The sequence below is a fragment of the Elephantulus edwardii genome, unplaced genomic scaffold (genome assembly GCF_000299155.1).
Source record: "Elephantulus edwardii isolate Elephantulus edwardi_28Jun2011 unplaced genomic scaffold, EleEdw1.0 scaffold00284, whole genome shotgun sequence".
In the NCBI taxonomy this organism is placed as follows: domain Eukaryota; kingdom Metazoa; phylum Chordata; class Mammalia; order Macroscelidea; family Macroscelididae; genus Elephantulus; species Elephantulus edwardii.
In genome coordinates, this window is record NW_006400034.1 from 410,729 (window position 1) to 424,345 (window position 13,617).

Below are 13,617 nucleotides of genomic sequence, written 5' to 3' on the forward strand. Positions count from 1 at the left end.
AATTCAAAGGCACCAATTCTTCTTCAGTCATCCTCATTCATTGTCCAGCTCCCTGATGCATAGCAAATAATTGAAAAGACCATAACCTAAATTGGACACATCATTGTCCTCAAACTGACATCATGGCTCCTTGGTGATTTGGAGAGGTCCTTAAATGCAAACTTTCTAGATCTAATACATCTCCTGATCTGACTATTGGTTTAAGGTATGCTAATTGTGGATCCAAGTAAGATGAAGTCAGTGACAATTTCCATTGTTTCTCCATCTATCTTGATGCTACCTATTGGTGAGGGAGAGTGAGAGAGTGGGAGAGGAGGAGGGGAGAGGGAAAGGGGGAGGGGGCGAGAATTTTTGTTTCTTGATGTTGAGATCCAATCCATATTGAAGGCTGTAGTCTTTGACCTTCTTCAGCAAGAGCTTCCAGTCCTCCTCACTTTCAGTAAGTAAGGCTGTCCTTGTTGTTGCGTTGTTGTTATGTGCCATTGGGTCAACTACAACTCACAGTGACACTATGAACAATAGTTCTGAACTATTATAGTTCTGAACTGGCTTATCCTGAGCCAGCCTCACTGCCTCCGATACACCGGAAACCAACGCCACAGCCAGTGTGTCAATCCGTCTCCTCCAGAGTCTTCCACTTCTGCACTGACCCTCTATCCTTCTGAGAATGGTATCATTCTCCAATGACTGGTCTTTTTGTGCAATATGCACAAAGAATGTGAGATAGAACATCAAAATTCTTGCCTCCAAGAAGTAAGCAGGCTTCACCTTCTCCAAGACAGACCTGTTTGTTCCCTTGACAGTCCATGGGATGTCCAATTCGATTCTTCAGCACTTCATCTCAAAGGCATAGATTATTCTTCTGTTATCTTTATGCACTGTCCAGCTCTCAGACACATACAGAGACGTCCAGATACTCTGATGTGTCTCAGATACATCAGGGACATCCATGGCCTGGGTCAGGCAAACCTTAATCTCTAGACTGGCATTGTTGCTTTTTACTACAACTCTGTAAAGGTTCTTGACAGTAGATTTCCTCAGTTCAACTAATCTTTGTATTTATTTCTTGCCATAATTGATGTTGGTATTATTATTATTATCATTCCTTTCTTAGACAGATCATAGACTATAACCCAGGGTAGATTTTAACTGACTGATTTCGTTCCAATATAATCCAGCTGAAGTAAAATTTTTCTTAAGGAAAAAAAAAGTAAAATAAGAGAATACACAGCATTAGAGTAAGCCACGGAAAGAGATATTGAGGTACGAGATTTTTATGAGTCTCTCCAGTCTAATTATGTAGACAATTCTCTCAGTCAAACCCCGCCTGCATCTCTTGACCATTTATAATTAATCTAAATGTCCTAGATCTTAGAGGAAGGGAAATAGAAAAAAATAGAAATTGTTGCTCTTTCATTGCCAGGATATAGATAATCCCTTTAAAAAGGAATTTTTAGAATGTGTGGGAAGAAAACCCTCATACTCTGCTCCAATTTAAAACAAGCATTGGAATTGGAGTGGAGCCAAGGACCCTGGCACTAATGAGGGAAGTGAGTGTATTTTTCCTTCTCCCCAGCAGAAATGGAAAGGGGGTACTGCCACAGCTACTCTATACTAATGAACACCCCAAAAATGAGAATTGAGAGAGAGAAGTGAACTCAGTCACAAAACCAAAGACACTTTTCTATCCTCATCATTCTGATTCTTTACTCTGCAAAAGAATATGAGACCTGAACTGTTTATCTGCAACACGAGAGTTTTATTTTAGTTAGTTACCTGGAAATGTTGAATGAACGCTGATAGCTATTTTCATAATTCTTATGTGATGCTCTTAAGCAGTCTAGAGTTTCAGAATTTCTTTCTTGTTGTTGGTAGTTGCCATTCAGAATTTCAGAGGTCGTCTTAAAAGTTCTAAGAACCCTCAGGTTCTTAGAACTTTTAAGACGACCTCTGAAATTCTACTCAGTGATTTCTTTCTGTTACTGTCTGCGTTTAAATGTCACTCAGACAACATTTTCTAGTTACCACAACTTTGATTTTCCAGGAAATCCACTTGGAAGCTGATTAATTTTTCAGATGTCCTGTGTGCCAGCAAGTCTGTTGAATGGCAAACCATAGTGGAGTTGACAAGCTACCTTAGACAAGGGGCACTGATCCAAGCAAGTTTTATTTTCTATTCCAATTTATGGCAAGGATCATTTAGCTGTGCTTGCTTTATTTGTTAGATGCAAATACTTAGTGGTTTAATGCAAACATCTAAATATGAAGTAGTATCCACTAGACTCAACAGTTACCAACCAAGGTGGTTGTTATAGTTCTATGCCCTCAATTCAGAACTAACTCACAGCTGACCCTCCAGAGGGTGGGTTTTCAGAGGTTAGAGTAAATTTCATGGGAGGAAACGCCCCATCTTTCTTCTGAGGAGCAGCTGTTTGATTCAAACTGCCTGCGTTTGGGTTGGCAGAGCAACTCCTTACCACTAAGCCACGGCAGCTCCCCTCACATCCACCTCAGTTGTCGGTGTCTTTGTTTGCACTTAAGGAAAGGTTTTCTAGCTGATACTTTGGAACTATGTCTAAGCCCTTTCACTTGCTGAATGTTGCCCATGTTACTCCTCCATTAAGATTTTTTTTAGTAACTGGAGAAGCAGCCAAACCTCAACATTGAAGGTCCCAGGCTAAAACTGGCCATGATGCCTTGATCTCATGAGGCTCCACGTCCCTTCACAATCTGGTCTTTCCTGATTATCCAACTCTTTTTGGCCATCTTCCATCCTTTACTGACTGCATCAAATTCCTAGACTTTTCTCAAACATACCTTGTTTGCTCTTGTTTGCAGTTTTCATATATACTGTTGTCTGTCTCAAAGATACTCTTCTCCTGCCATTATTAATTACTGTTCATGCTTCATATCTTTATTTTAACTTTATTTTTTTTTCCTTACAGCTTTCCCTGAACCTAGAGTGGGTAAGACAGCTATGTAATGCACCTTTCAGACTCCCAACACCCTGCCTTCCCTTTTACATAAGATTTGGTTTTTCCACTAAAGGATAAGATTCACACTGTCTATCTTGGCCACCACTGTTCTTCCAGCAATAAGAATGGTGTGTTTGCTCAAGAACTTGCCACTGAATGAGTACACTGATGCATGAATCGATTGGTTGATTCAAATAACTTCACATACGAAAGACAGTATTTTTCATTTATGCAAGAATTAGCCAAGGTCTAAGAAAGCTCTGGTGGTGTAGACTGTAGGGAGTTATGCACTATAACCCAAAGGCTTCATCTCTCTGGTGGTTCAAGTCCACCAGCAGCTACAAGAAAGATGAGCAATCTTCTCCTGTGCAGTTGATAGACTTAGAAACCCAATGGAAGTTCAGCTATAACTTAGTTCTGGTTCAATGGCAATGCATTGAGATGAGCTGAATGACCTTAAGGGACTTTCCCAACACCCTATCGTGTTTTAGTATCAGAACCAGTGTTCAGGTCTCCTCTCCCAATGCAGTGCTGTTTGCAGGTTACAATATCCTATGGAATGTCAAAAGCACAAGTCTGTCTCGGAAGAACTGCAACCAAGGTGCTTCTTGGAAGCAAAGACAAGGGAGCTCTGGTGGCCTAGTGGCAAGAAGCTGCACTGCAATCCCAAAGGTACACAGTTTGAATCCACCAGATGCTCTGCTGGGGAAGGAGGAACAATCTCCTTCTGTACCAGTCAGATCCAATTTGATGGTACACACAAAAGAAAATAAATTTAAATATATATAAAAGAAGCAAAGACAGTGAAACTTTGTCTCACGTACCATGGACATGTAATCAATAAAAAGACGTCATGCTGGGCCAACAAGATGGACTGACAGTGGCTATGACAATGAACTTAAGCATGCGGGAGGGCTTAATGGCGATGCAAGTTAAGGCAAGATCCCTATCTGTTGTTCGTAGGCTCTCCATTAGTTGTAGTCCACTCGATGACATACTAACAGCAGAAGGTTACAGACCAAAAGGCCTGTCAGAGTCATTAGGTAAACGAGAGAGGAATGAGACCCATGAAGTCGAGGGAACTGTGGAAAACTGGAGGATGCATTCCACACGTGAAGAAAGTATGTTGTTATAACACAATGGTGTCCAATGTTCCAAGGGCTTAAGGGGTTGGAGGGCTTTCTCATTTTCAAAAGAATTAGAAACCCAGAATTTTTGGGAGGGGGAGGGACAGCGCAGGAGGGGAAGACCCTCTATGTGGTGGATTGATTCAGTGACTGGGATAATTGGGATGGGAGTGTCAGAGACAGTGCGATTGGCACAGGACAGAGCAGAGTTTAGGGCTGTTGTACATAGGGGTCACTATGAGTCGCAAGCGACTCGACAGCACATAACAACAACAGTACTGGCAAAACTAAAGTTTTCAATGTACTGCACATCCCAGACAAAATCTTGATGGGCCACACATCACTCTCGGTTCCTTGTGTGCTCATGTCCTCCTTGCCCCAAATTCTGCTGCTTCTTGTATGTGCTCCAGCCCCACTTTTTAAAATTCATTTTAATGAACGTTGACAGAGACTTTGGATTTCCATTCATTCATTGTTGCACTTTTCTCCCTGTCCACCCCTCCCCCCCAATTCGCTCTTCTCTTTGAAAAGTAAAAGAAAATTCTCTCATTGTTATACAATCCCTCCCCTAGAGAGATTATCTCTTGTTCCAACAGCCAGCCCTCAGGCAATTCCATATTCACCTACTGTAGGACAATGATTGCTTGAGAATCAAAAACTCAATAAAAGTCAATTGCTTTTTCCCAGCAAGAAACACTCAGCTCCCACATCTCCAATTGCTTTAGAATTGATCCAACCCCTACCACAAGCTCCCAACCTGCTACTGTAACCGTCATAACCTCACACAGTGAAAACTCAAAACTCTGTGCAAGTTACAGACCAGTTTTTTTCCTCTCAGAAGAAATGCTACCCCCCAGCCAGTTTTTATATCTGGGAGAAAATGGTGCCATACTTTCTAGTTTCTTTTCAACTCTTATTACAGGCATATTGTCAGGAGGGCCAGTCCTTGGAAAGGGACCTCGTGCTGGAAAAGATAGAAGATCAAAGAGAAGAAGACTCTCTGGAAGATGGATTGACCCAGTGACTGTAACAATGAACCCAAGGATGTTCGAGATAGTGAGGATAGTGTGAAATCAGGCAAGATTGACATTTTTTTTTACTTTATTATTTTTGTGTGCGTGTACCGTCAAATCAGGTCTGACTGGTACAGGAGGAGATTGCCCCTCCTTCCCTGGCAGAGCATCTGGTGGATTCGAACCGTTCACCTCTGGGATTGTAGTTGCACCTTCTTGCCACTAGGCCACCAGAGCTCCCCAAGATTTACATCTTTTGTTCATCGGATCTCTCTGAGCCGTAGTCAACGCCATGGCACCCAGCAACAATATTAGTGGTAGAGAGGTTTCCAAATATTAGAGTTTGGAATGCCAGGTCAGTTTAGGCTGACTTACAGCTCACACAAGCTCTCTGCTCTCAAATAAGTAGTAATCAGCTGAGACTCTCTGAGTCTTCATGGATAAAATGACAAGAAAAGTTACCCCTTCACAGAGCTGCTGTGAGGAAACCAAAACCCCGCTGCCACTGAATGAGTTCCAACCCCTCGTCACAGCCATCCACCCTGCTCTTGTCTGATCATGCTGCAAGGTTAGGCCTGATTAGTACTTGGATGGAAGACTTCCTGGAACTGCAGGGTACTGTGAAGAAGGGACCAGGAATATGTAGATGGTAAGAATGTTTTGACAGCTAAAATGTGTTACAATGATATTAAAAGTTCAGAACAGAAAACAGAGGCTCTGGGATCGTTTGAGGTTATAAGGTTCCCCGTGCCTCTGAGCGAAATGCCTCAAAAAAAGGCCCCACATGTCTAAGAAAGTATTCACGTCAGCGTTACAGCGAGTGTTTACCAACTGCAAAGAGACAATCCACCCGGAAGTGAGTACCACAAATGGGCTAATATCCTGGAGAAGCTCTTCTTCAGGAAAATGAAAGAAGCTAGATAAATTGACCCTCCCCACACCCTTAGAAACTCATCAAGCACTGTGCTTCAAGCAAAGGTGGTTTAGATTTACAAAGAATCAAGCGTAATGTATTGAAGTAAATATAAATTAGCACTTTTGAAAACCAAAAAAAAAATTCCTTTGATTTTTCAAATATGTTTTAAAATTGAATTCATAAAACATTTTTTATTTTAATTTATTGACTTCTACTAGTGTAAATATTCTATGACATGTCTGTCTGTTAGTTCAATACCCAATTATTGATCATCAAGTGTGTCTTCAAAAACCTATATGTGAGGAAATTGTACATAGGACCCAAAATTTGGAGAAAATTCAGAAAAATCTGCAGACTGAATTTTTCTTTTAAATGGAGTGTGAGTGTTTATTGTTTTCTAAGGACTTTTAAGGTAGAGGTACATTTTTTTTAAAAAAAAAAAGTGATGTTATTTGAAGTCTTGTTGTAGATTTTATATATATTTATATGTAAAAATTATATTTTATTTTAAACCTTGACAAGTATTTCAATCACTCAGCTAGAATAGGCGCTTTTTAGTTCCAAAAGCTGCAGTTCTAAAGTGTGACTGTCTGATTCTTAAGTAAGAGATTCAAAATAATGCAAACTTTTTTGTTAGCATCCAATTTTTTTGACAAAGCAAAATATTACAATGAAATGTGCGAGGAGCTAGAGTTGGAAAATCAAAAGGGCCGAACTCGTTGAGCTCAAGAAACTGAAGAACAAATTCAAACCTAGAGTTGCCATAATCAAAGATGCTTTAGGCAGAATATTAAATGATCCAGGAAATAGTAAAAGAAGATGGAAGGAATATACTGAGTCATTGTATCAAAAGGAATATGCAGATACAGAAGAATTTAATGAAATATCATTTGAGCAAGAGCCTATGGTGATGAAGGAAGAAGTTCAAGCTGCTTTGAAGGAAATAGCAAAAAATAAAGCCTCAGAAATAGATGCTATACCAATTGAAGTATTTCAGCTAATAGATGCTGCCCTGGATGTGCTCACCAAGTTGTACCAAGAAATTTGGAGAACTTGACCAACTGACTGGAAGAGATCTATATTTGTTCCCATTCCAAAGAAGGGTGACCCAACAGAGTGTGGAAACTACAGAACAATATCATTGCTCTCACATGCAAGCAAGATTCTACTGAAGATTATCCAAAAATGACTGGAACAGCACATCAGCAGAGAATTGCCAGAAGTCCAGGCTGGGTTTAGAAGGGGTCGTGGTACTAGGGATATTGTTGCTGATGTTAGATGGATCTTAGGTGAAACAGGGAATACCAGAAGAATGTCTATCTCTGTTTCATTGACTATGCAAAGGCATTTATTTGACTGCGAGAATCATAACAAACTGTGGCTGATTCTGAGAAGAATGGGAATCCCAGAACATTTAATCGTGCTAATGAGAAAGCTATACTGGGACGAAAAGGGAGTCATCAGAACAGAGCAAGGAAACACTGCATGGTTCAAAATTGGGAAGGGTGTATGCCAGGGATGTGTCCTATCTCCATACCTTTTCAACCTGTATGCAGAACAGATTATCCGGGAGGCTGGGCTCTATGAGGAGAAGTGTAGCATTAGGATTGGTGGAAGATCTATTAACAATCTGCGTTATGCAGATGACACAACCCTGCTTACTGAAACTGAAGAAGACCTGAAGCGCTTGCTGCAGAGGGTCAAGGACTGGAGCCTTCAGTATGGACTGAGGCTCAATGTCAAGAAGAGAAAGATTCTCACCACTGGCCAACTGGTAGCATCAGGATGGATGGTGAAGAGATTGAGATTATTCACTACTTCAGTTTGCTTGGCTCCACGGTCAACACTCTTGGCACCAGGAGCCAGGAAATCAAAAAATGTATTGCGATGGAAAAGTCTGCTGTTAGGGACCTCTCTAAAGTACTCAAGAGCTATGGTGTCTTTCTGGAGACTAAGGTGTGCCTGATACAGGCCATGGTTTTTGCAATCACTTGTTATGCATCAGAGAGTTGGACAATGACTAGGGAGGACAGAAGGAGAATTGATGCCTTTGAGCTGTAGTGCTGGAGAAGAGTATTGAATGTACCGTGGACTGCCAAGAAAACAAACAGATTCATCCTGGAGAGGGTTAAACCAGGCTACTCCTTGGAGGCAAGGATTCTGGGGCTTCGTCTGACATACTTGAACATGTTGTAAGGAGAGACAGGTTCTTGAAGAGGGACATCATGCTTGGTAGGGTGGAGGGACAGCGCAGAAGGGGAAGACCCTCTATGAGGTGGATTGATTCAGTGACTGGGGTAATCGGGATGGGTGTGTCAGAGGCAATGCGATTGGCACAGGATAGAGCCAGGTTTAGGGCTGTTGTACATAGGGTCACTATGAGTTGCAAACGACTCGACGGCACATAACAACAACAACAACATCTAAAACAAACATGCATATAATCACAACTATTTTAACGCTTTCTCTACACAAATGTGTTATGTCACAATTGACTTATTGTTGTTACGTGCCACTGAGTTGCCTGAGATTCATAACAACCTTATGTACAACCGCTCTGAAGCCTGTCCTGTCCTGAGCCAGACTGACTGAGTCCGATACACCAATCTCCATTGCCCCAGTTACTGTATCAAGCCATCTCATCCAGGGGCTTCCTCTCCTGTGCTGTCCCTCCACCATTCTGAGCATCATGTCTTGCTCCAAGGACTAGTCCCTTTTAGCCACGTGCCCAAAGTATATGAGTCGCAGCTTCAAAACTCTAATCTCCATGGAGAAAGTTGGTTTCACTGCCTCCAAGACAGACCTTTTTGTTTTCTTGGCAGTCCATGGTATATTCAAGACTCTTCTCCAGCAGCACATACAGGACATAAATGCCAAAAGATCATAAATTCCAGGATCGTAAAGGTCTATGTAGACTTGCAGAAAGCTTGAGACTGAATCCACAAAAGATATTTATTATGTGTCAACATGAAATCTTTGTTCTGTTGTTTGTTTTGTTAAAGATTATTGCCCTTTTTTGTGCTACATACAACACTTTCCATAATTATATATATATGTGTATATATCCATATGTTTATTTAATTCATCTATTTCATTCATTTTACTTTCCTACTGTGTATGCTGTTAGTTTTTTAACACCCACACTGGTAAGATGGACCAAGGGTCTGTCCCCCTAAAACCCATTACACAACTTTCCTTACCCTGCCTTGAAATATCTCGCTCAGTGTTTGGCTTTCTCTCCTGATGATGATCCAGAGAAAAGTGGGGCGCATGTCATCTCAGCTCTAGAAAAACTAGCTAATGCAAAGCATGCATGAAGGCCAGTTTGATAGTCTCTGACACTAACTTTTATGATGCAAATTTATCTATGGGCTTTGTAAAGGCCTAGCTTTTAAAGTGTATTTAACTTAACGTTTTATGTCAGCTTAAATAAATGAAAAGGATCCTTATGAGTTGTTATAAACAGCTGCCAGAGAGAAAGCACAGAGGAAGAAAGCTTGCTAATGGCTGTGGAGGGTGTGGATGTTGCTGTCTTCCTAATTCATGGTTCAATTTTTACATGCAAATGAAGCCACTGGAAACACTCTGGCAGGGGTCTTTAACATTCTTGTTCTTTAGCCCTTAAGAGAATCCTTGACAGAAGATTTTTCCAAATGCAACATGTCTTTTGATTTTCTTGATTTCTGCTATCATGAGTATGGAATTGTGGATCTAAGTGAAATGAAATTGTTGAAAATTCCAATCTTTTCTCCACCTGTGTGGTGGAAGTAGACAAACTGAGTGGATATTATAGAAGATGTAATCCATATTTAACCAATGTCCAAGCCCTGGAACAATGGGCCCTACATTTCCCTAATGGTTTGTTGTTTTGTTTATTTATTTGTTTGCTTGTTTTTCATTATTTCTGTACTCTAGGTACCAATGATTCTAAAGAATTTGACTCCTTCCAACAACATGCAACTCAACAAAAACAGATGATGGTGGAGTTGATGATATTTTTACCTATCACCTTTCTACTATCCGAGTGATCCAGGGTCCAATAGCATCCAGCTTTACCTGAGACCCACAGAATCAAAATCTGCATTTTAACGAGAGTCTCAGGTGCTTCACAGGTGCAGTCTACACTCTCTATCACGAAGTTTCTGCAGGTTCATCAGCTTCACTCTTTCTCAGGTGTCCCATTTTCTGTCTTGTTCTCAATCTTTTTATTTGTTCCCCTGATTTCTCCACCAATCTGGTTTCTACACCCTTCTCTCAGACTGTGGGGGAAATTGGTGGGGATCCTTGGAGTTCATGTCCTTCTTAGTGCTTCTTCTGTCGGTCTTGCCAGCCTGACTCACGCCGGATCCTAAAGCTCTCTCCGAGTCCTGATGCTTTAACTTTAGTGAGATCAACAACCTCTTTGTCTGCTCCCATGTGACCACCTTAATCTTCCTCCAGATGCCCCGAGAGGTGTCCAAGTCAGCTGAACAGTCCTCTAATAGCTCAGACTCAGAGCCTAGCGTGCTAATGACACTGCATAAACTAATCTGGAGATAAACTCTAGCCCTAGTCTTGTGACAGGGGAAGAGGCAACACAAGCATCCGGAGCTCTTTTGTTGCTCATCCAATTCACTCCTCACGGAAATATTTACTCGGCCTGAGGAAACTGAGGCTCAGCATTTAAGGCACCAGCCACGTGTGTAGTAAATGGTAGACCAAAGGTTCTAATCCAGACTCTTCAGCACCAAAAACCATGCTTTCTGATCAAAACTCTTCCAAGAACAATTCTTGTAGTACACGAATGGTATTAAAAAGTTATCCCTTAAATAATGCATACTGCATTGAAACAGAGGAGGGAAGAACTGTTTAAAAGGGTTCGATGATTAGATATTATTGTTACAGGAGTCCAAAACAAAGGTAGCATAGTGGAGTGGACTTGGGGGGAGGGATTGTATAACAATGAAGGAATTTTTTTCTTTTACTTTTCAAAAAGAAAAGCATATTTGGGGGAGGGGTGGGCGGGGAGAAAAGTGCAACAATGAATGAATGGAAAACCAAAGTCTCTGTAAACTTTCATTGAAATCAATTTAAAATTTAAAAAGTTAGCCCTTAAATTTCTGAATGATCAAACTACTTAATATTAGCATGACATTGATCTCAAGAACTCAAAAAAAGGGAGGAAGGAGACTTCACTGTCAATGGGTTGGTTGACCCTCTAGTGGGTTTTCAGAGGCTGTAAATCTCATAGGAGGAGACTGCCCAGCTTTCTCCCACAGAGAAGCTTATAGATCCAAACCATATTTGAGTTAGCAGTGTAACCCCCTCCAAACTGCATTACCAAAAACAAATGTCAAAACGAACCGCTTACATGATCTAAGGAATTAGAAAAGTAAAAAAGAAAAGTACAAAGAGCATGCTTAAACAATCTACAAACAAGCAAATTAAGTGGGGTGAGGGGATAATCAAAGGGGCCCGCTTACATACACCCACACATCCCAGTGGTTTCTATACACTTGCAGATATACATGCAGTTAAGTGTTTGTTAAAACATAAACAAAGTTAAGAGAAACATCAAGGGCCTGATGTTAAAAGGCGATATTGTCTTAACATATAAGGGACATTGTCTCAACATCTAAAGAAAACATGGAAACTAAGGTGTTTCTCAGAAGATAAGACTGAATGAAACTGGGTCACACGCACTCAACGCTGTCAGTTACCTGACGAAGCAATGATCTTAGATGGCAATTCCAAGAAGGAAGGGGGCCCTGTACCAGGGGCAAGAGTGACCTGTGAATGTGCCGACAGCTTGCCTCCACCGCCCAGACTCTCTTGCACCGGATTCCATCTTGAAGTTGTATACATCCCAAAAGAGGAGGGAGAGTTGCAACCATCTCAACAAAACTGTGCCAGCATCACGCCTCCCTTTGCTCTGGAAAACGCCCCTTCTCGTGAAAGACAGCCCTGCTTCTGAGTACTTGCTACTTGGGGGAACACAACCATATTTCTTCCAGGCCTGTGTTCCTCCTAGGTGTGTATTCTTCTCCTGTAAGGTTTTTTTTTTTAATTCTCTAATAAGGAGTAGCATAAACTCGCTAAGCAACATGCCACTGGAAGCTCAATGGACGTTTAAGTGGCGTTATTATAGAAAGGCTTCAGGCCTTTTGTTCATAGGGTCAATACGCATCTTGCTTGACTCGACCGTAATCAACAACACCAAGCCTATGTCTTTCTGACTCTGTTAAATCTCTCCTTCCCTCTGCAAAGTTGTCTGGCTTTCTAGTCATTCTTTAGACCCAAAGAAGATGGCACAGGACAGAACAGGGTTCAGATCTTTTGTTCAGAGGATCACTGTGAATCATACTAAACTTGACAGCACCTAACAACAACAAAAGCAACAATCCAGCAACAACATTGCACTTCATTTCTAGAACACTGATTTATTTATGTTTGTTCACACGATGCTCAGCTCACCTTACTATACTTTCAAGGCGGACATCTTGCCCACTTAGACGTCAAGGACCTATATGGCCAAAGAGGTTTCTCAATGCGACCACCTGATAATGGGCCTCAGGTGTCCCAATTCCTAAACCAACCTGCTTTTCTTTGAGATATCTTTTCCTAAATTTCTAGCAATGCCTTACTCAAATAAACTAGTTTGGTGGTGGTAGTTGTGATAAGATCAACTAAAGTGATTTTATAATGTGTCCGCTCCCCAGCACAGTGGCAAATCTTTGGTGAGGTCCCTTTTGTGTGTAGGAATGTGGGGTGTGACCCCAAAACACGATTGCAGAAGCCTCCAGAGCAGAGATGCAGCATACCCATTTCAGCTGGGCTGGTGAGAGATAACAAGGGAAGAGATGACCTGTGCTGAGAAGCTTCAGTGCAGGAAGAATAAGCACTAAAGGTTCTTCCACGGGTCATCTTTTTTTAATCCTGGAAGCACTCCTGCCTGTAGGTAACATTACTTTCACATTAAGAAAGATCTCCATTTTCTTAATGTGAAAACTATGACTTAGAGATGTTGGGTCACCTATCTAAGGTCATCTAAGTGGAAATTTGAAACCAAGTTAGCCCTGTGTCTGTCTCAGATTCTATGACCCATGGACAGGAAAGTAGATCTCTCCAGATGTGTATACAACTGGGAACAAGGAGTAACTGGTCTGTAAGGAAATTTCTTTTCACACACTTCTCTTCCTTCCTTGACCTCTGCTGTGCGCTTCTCTCTGAATCGCACTTAAATGACAAAAATCCTCCACTCACAGTGTTTGAGATGCTGAAGAATACATAAGCGCTGCTTCTCTTGCACCTCAAACTCTAGAAAATCATCAACTATTCAGAATGCAATAAACTGAGTTGCACTTCTGACTACTTCCAGCTTTGGAGTTCACTCAGGGCCTTTACAACTGCCAAGAACATTCCAGTTCTTTTTTTCTTTTTTTTTCCCCCTTATGAGGGGAGCTGTTTATTCAAAGTGAGAAGGGAAAGGGATGTTGAACAGATTTTTTAAAAATGGAGAAATACTTTATCAACCTTATATAGTCATTCTTTTTTAAAAATTCTTTTTAAATGTGATTCTTCCCCCTTTCCAAATTCAGATATTTTTT